Consider the following 6423-nt stretch of genomic DNA (forward strand, 5'->3'; position numbering starts at 1 on the left):
ACATACATAAGATAAAAAACAGTGGAGGATTCCCAGGTAGAACAATCACCCACAATGCCCATTACCCCTTTACCCTGTTGTCCTTAACTACACAACTATACAAGAGTCATTAACACGTATAATGGCTGATCCCCCATCACGATAGCATGAAGACCAATTGCCTGACCCGCAGTCCGTCTTGCTCCTCAAATAATTTTCGGGTTAACATGAAAACGTCTCTCGAGTTTATCTCTCTAATGTTGTTTTCCCATCTTTCATTTTATCAGCTTAGTTCCTTTATTATGCCCCAATTACTCATCCATTGAGCGGTAGTTAAACTGAACCCAAATTTAAAAAAAGTTCCTTTTGCTAAGCAAGCTACAGTCTTGATAATGTCAGATATATTGTTTGTTAACACATTTCTCAACAATGAACAGTCAGTTTTATCAAGCTAACATATCCTAACACAACGAGTGAGAGTATTAACTGGTCTAATTATTTTATTAGACCAGTATATATTATTAGATTATACTGGTATAATTATATATATATATATATATATATATATATATATATATATATATATATATATATATATATATATATATATATATATATATATATATAGTGCCTGTTCATTACAACTATTTAACGCTGGAAGGGATCAGGATAAGGATTTGGGATGGGATGGGGAGGAATGGTGCCAAACCACTTGGACGGCGGTCGGAGATTGAACGCCTAGGACTGCTTCTGTGCATTTAAATTACTAACTTACCTGAGAGTCTATATCCCTACATGTCAATGTTTGTGTATACTGGTAATGTGAGGAACATACAGAAGATAAGGGTAGCTGAACACCACAAAATGCTGAAGGGCAACTTTATTAAAGTTGCATAATGAAATGTGTAAGTACTTCATTCCTAATGATGTGCTGCCCGAAATCTTAGCGAAGTATCCAAAATTTGCTTACTGAGAGAAGCTAGAAGAGACAGAAAACGAGAGGTGTTAGAAGAGAGGAGGAAAGGAGAGATAAGAAAAACAAGAGACAAACGTAAAAGAAATTAAAAAAAAAAAGGGACACTTGTTAGGAGAGAAAATAGAGACCAGAGAAGACCATATATCAAGAGTGTGAGGATAAACACTTAATTGTGATTTTCTTAGTAGACATCCTCTGCCTCTTGTATACGAATCGTACTTGCAAGTTTTCCCTGAAAAGATATTAACAAAATTAATTAATATTTATTTATTTGTTTATATAAATTACACACACAAACTTTATATACATATATATATATATATATATATATATATATATATATATATATATATATATTATATATATATATATATATATATATATATATATATATATATATATATATATATATATATATATATATATATTGTACCTAGTAGCCAGAACGTCGTACTCGGACTGCTATGCAAGGCCCGATTTGCCTAATAAGCCAAGTTTTCCTGAATTATTATATTTTCTCTAATTTTTTTCTTATGAAATGATAAAGCTACCCATTTCATTATGAGGTCAATTTTTTTTATTGGAGTTAAAATTAACGTAAATATATGACCGAACCTAACCAACCCTACCTAACCTAGCCTAACCTATCTTTATAGGTTAGGTTAGGTAGCCGAAAAAGTTAGGTTAGGTAGTCGAAAAACAATTAATTCATGAAAACTTGGCTTATTAGGCAAATCAGGCCTTGCATAGTAGGCTGAGAAGTGCATTCTGGCTACTAGGTACGACATACATACATAATATATATATATATATATATATATATATATATATATATATATATATATATATATATATACATATATATATATGTCGTACCTAGTAGCCAGAACGCACTTCTCGGCCTACTATTTAAGGCCCGATTTGCCTAATAAGCCAAGTTTTCATGAATTAATATATTGTCTGTAATTTTTTTCTTATGACATAATAAAGCTACCCATTTCATTATGTATGACGTCAATTTCTTTTTATTGGCGTTGAAATTAACATATATGACCGAACCATATATATCATATATGATATATGACCGAACCTAACCAACCCTACCTAACCTAACCTAACCTATCTTTAAAGGTTAGGTTAGGTTAGGAAGCCGAAAAAGTTAGGTTAGGTTAGGTTAGGTAGGTTAGGTAGTCGAAAAACAATTAATTCATGAAAACTTGGCTTATTATTCAAATCGGGCCTTGCATAGTAGGCTGAGAAGTGCGTTCTGGCTACTAGGTACGACATATATATATATATATATATATATATATATATTTATATATTTCGTAAACCTCATCCTGTAAACATTCATGTTTCTACATGTTAAACAAGCTACGGGGATGAGGGAAGGGGTTGTTCCCTCCATGCTGGATATTATATTTACCAGGAAAGAGGAAGAGAGATTTATCATTCAGTATGACCTCCCTCCCTTGGGTAAAAGTGGCTATGTCTTTTTGGGAATAAAGTATGCAATGCATTATAATCTGGAAGAAAATGAGCTTGAAGCAGTTGAAAAACCTGATTTGTGGAGAGGTCATTATGGGGAACTCAGATATTTCCCCAAGAAATTTGACAGAAACACTTGCTGTTAGGACATGTAGTAAATGAGATGTATGTCAAGTTTTGTGAAATATATGATAATGGCACAACAAAATTTATACTAAATCAGAGATGCAGAACTAGGAATAGGGGATTTGTTCAACAGCAATTGTGAGAGGGCCAGAGACCAAAAGACACACAAATGGAATCAATATAGCAAGAGGCCAAACCCCCAAACATACAAGCAATACAAAAATGCGAGAAACAACAATAGCAGCAAGGAGAGGGGCAGAAAGACTATAACTTTCGGTCAGCAACCACACACAGGCCCAAACATAGATTGGGAGATGGCTTCTTCAATAACGAATTGTAAAAGTACCTATAACAGAAACATAATTGGATCTGCTTTGATACAGATCACAAAAGAAAGTAATTTGAACATTAGCAGCGGTTTATATAACTTAGATCCATTTTTAATAGATCAATTAATGGGCAATTTAAGTAGGATCATTGGAACACATTTGTCTCACTAATTCATTGTAAATATTTACTATTTTTATGCTATGATTATCCATGTTTGGGCCTGTGTGTGGTTGCTGCATCGGAAATTCTTGTTTCAATTTTCCTCCGTGGTCTGACACAGACTGACTGACTGACTGACTATATATATATATATATATATATATATATATATATATATATATATATATATATATATATATTTATATATATATATATATATATATATATATATATATATATATATATATATATATATATATATATATATATATATATATATATATATATATTTAAAGATAATTAGTAAAAAAAAACACAAATTTAAATTATTTTACCTTGTACCTAGATCCACCAGGCCTGTTTGGTGCATGTTTCAGTACTTCAGAAATATGAAAGGTCACGTCTTCCTCCTTAACTTGCGGATGTGCGTTGATAGATGATTCTGTAAAATTAACAGTTATTTATATAACAAATTCTGTATAACAATAATATTCTGTAAAATTAAAAGTAATTTACACAACAGATAAAACGTTAACTCTCCAGAGATGGTGATACACAACATATAAAAGACAAGTTTCAGAACAAGATATGCATTTAGGAATAAGGTTTCGTACATGTAGGTAGCACATGAGAAAAAAAGTGGAAGGTGATCAAGTTTATATTAACATGTTAACGGCTTTCTTAAGGCTTTGCAAAAAATGCGTTGAGTACAAATAAAAATAGAGGTAAAAGAGGGGGGAACATTGTTGAAAAAACAGCACAAATACAATTTCAAATTATTACAGAAAATTACATTAAAACAGCGTTGATTTGAAAAACAAAAAAAAAACATACATGGGTTGACAATAGAGGGGTAAGGTAGGTTACAGGGAATTTATTAGGTATAGCTTCGTTTTTAACTTAAACTGGTTGAGCATTTCTGGTTTGATTAAGTCGTACTCTAGGAATATCAAAACTGTATTTATTTCTGGTGTGGTGCTCATGGGTTCTGTTACAACCTTCTATGAAGCTTTTGAGATCAGGATTGGCATTACAGTTTAGCGTTTTATATATGTATAGTACACATGAGAGAATGTGCAGTGACTTAATGTCTAACATATTCAGGGATTTGAGTTGGGGTACCGAGTGATGTCTGGGCACCACACCAGAAATAAATACAGTTTTGATATTTCTGGAGTACGACTTAATCAAACCAGAAATGCTCTACAAATCAAGGGGCCCAGAATGTGGAATGACCTTCCCAACCATGTTAAAGACAGTACCTCTCTCAACCAGTTTAAGTTAAAAACGAAGCTATACCTAATAAATTCCCTGTAACCTACCTTACCCCTCTATTGTCAACCCATGTATGTTTTTTTTTTTTTTTTTTTTTTTTTTTTCAAATCAACGCTGTTTTAATGTAATTTTCTGTAATAATTTGAAATTGTATTTGTGCTGTTTTTTCAACAATGTTCCCCCCTCTTTTACCTCTATTTTTATTTGTACTCAACGCATTTTTTCTTTTTACCCATTAGTTTTAAGCTTTAGTCAGTAGTGTTTTTTCCTGCCCGAAACGCTTTGCGTAATAGTGGCTTTAGGCATTGTATGTACTAGCTCTTATCTATAAAGCCAACAAACTTTGTAAAATCTCTTTATGTATGTACCTTTGCCTAAATAAAAATTATTATTATTATTATTATTATTAATGAAAAAATATTACTAATGTAATCTCACTGACCAATGAATTGTACATTGTTTAAAAGTCAATTATTTACATTATTATTATTTAATACTAATGATATAAAAATGCATTTTGCAATCTACTATTTATGCAAATATTAACCACAGGATCATGAAATAAACTGCAAAATACTGTAAAGGATAAACCAATTAAGTTTACATTTTCCCATAGCTAAGTCTGTCAGGTCTACAGTACTAGCAGCAGAGAACAATTATGACCAACCTCTATTAAATGAAACAATTTTAAGAGCAAGTGATAGAAATATAATCATTTATACTTAATGTACACTTAATTTGAACTTAAAATTTAAATTTTTTAGTGAATTTTAAATAAAAAAAAATTATTTAATTTTTTTGTTACTTACTTAAAATAACATTATATAGTTCTTGTTTTTCTAGAAATGCTAATTTCTTCTTTTGTCCTTTTAGGCTGTATAATGACCAAAGGCCGTTTGTTCCTATCTTCTTCATCATTCTTCGAACCATAGTTGCACAATCAGACCCACGTACACTGGTTAAAAGCAACACCTAAAAGCAACAGCAAAAATGTAGTACACTAGTAAATTTGATATATATTATATATTTAATATATATATATATATATCATCATAAATAACTTATTTATGATAAGGAATCTTATCATATAAATAACATCTCAACAAATCACATCATTCTAGGAGGTGATTTCAATATTGACCTGGGTCTATAAAATAACCCTCTAGTTGACTATTTCCATAACAGCATGTAATCCTCTATGATAATCCCCACAATCACCAAGCCCAAGCCAAGCACTAGAATAAAGTTCTCAAGTCAAGCCTAGCCTCGGGCCGGGCTTGGGGAGTAGAAGAACTCCCAGACCCCCATCAAGCTGATAAGTGTGTGTGTGTTATGAAGAGATACATCTTAACGACTATCAAAATTAGCAAGAGAAATATAGTCGTTGAAATGTAAGCCTCATCCTAACCATACAATCAAGACCTTGAGAAAGCACTCAGGAGAGTGTGAAAGACTTGGTGTTAATATTACATAATTTACAAATGTGTAAGTGTTAGATTTTATCCTATCCTATATAAACAAGATTATATCATTATTCTTATTATTTAGCAATTTTATCTTTTCTGCATGAACTACCAAAAAATTTTAATTAGAAAATTAGCAAATATCTGTAATATTTAAGAAGATGAAAAATTGAAGGAAACATTACTGTTAAAATACCACTTACAAATTTTGTTCTGAAACTCGATTCCGCTAACTTCCTATTGAGAGCATTAAGATCACCTTCTGCAGCAATAGGATTTGGTGTTTACTAGTTGTGTTTTGCGGGGGTTGAGCTCTGCTCTTTCGGCCCGCCTCTCAACTGTCAATCAACTGTTTACTAACTACTTTTTTTTTTTCCCACACCACACACACACATCCCAGGAAGCAGCCCGTGACAGCTGACTAACTCCCAGGTACCTATTTACTGCTAGGTAAGAGGGGCACTTAGGGTGAAAGAAACTTTGCCCATTTGTTTCTGCCTCGTGCGGGAATCGAACCCGCGCCACAGAATTACGAGTCCTGCGCGCTATCCACCAGGCTACGAGGCCCCCTCGTAGTATTAGATCTTCTATGATCTTGCCTGTTTCTTTTGTAGTCAAAGTTGTTTT

The 6423-nt window shown here is 32.2% G+C and overlaps 1 long non-coding RNA gene across 1 annotated transcript; it reads right to left on the minus strand.

Moving 5' to 3' along the window:
* Positions 1-631: 631 nt before the first annotated feature.
* LOC138352817 (uncharacterized) lies at positions 632-6061 on the minus strand. Its single transcript, XR_011222891.1, has 3 exons — positions 6000-6061; positions 3394-3500; positions 632-1187 (listed from the first exon to the last, which is right to left on the minus strand). It is a non-coding gene; the product is annotated as an uncharacterized lncRNA (long non-coding RNA).
* Between the last annotated feature and the right edge of the window lie 362 nt (positions 6062-6423).

This window comes from Procambarus clarkii, chromosome 55 (assembly GCF_040958095.1).
Source record: "Procambarus clarkii isolate CNS0578487 chromosome 55, FALCON_Pclarkii_2.0, whole genome shotgun sequence".
Classification (NCBI taxonomy): Eukaryota; Metazoa; Arthropoda; class Malacostraca; order Decapoda; family Cambaridae; genus Procambarus; species Procambarus clarkii.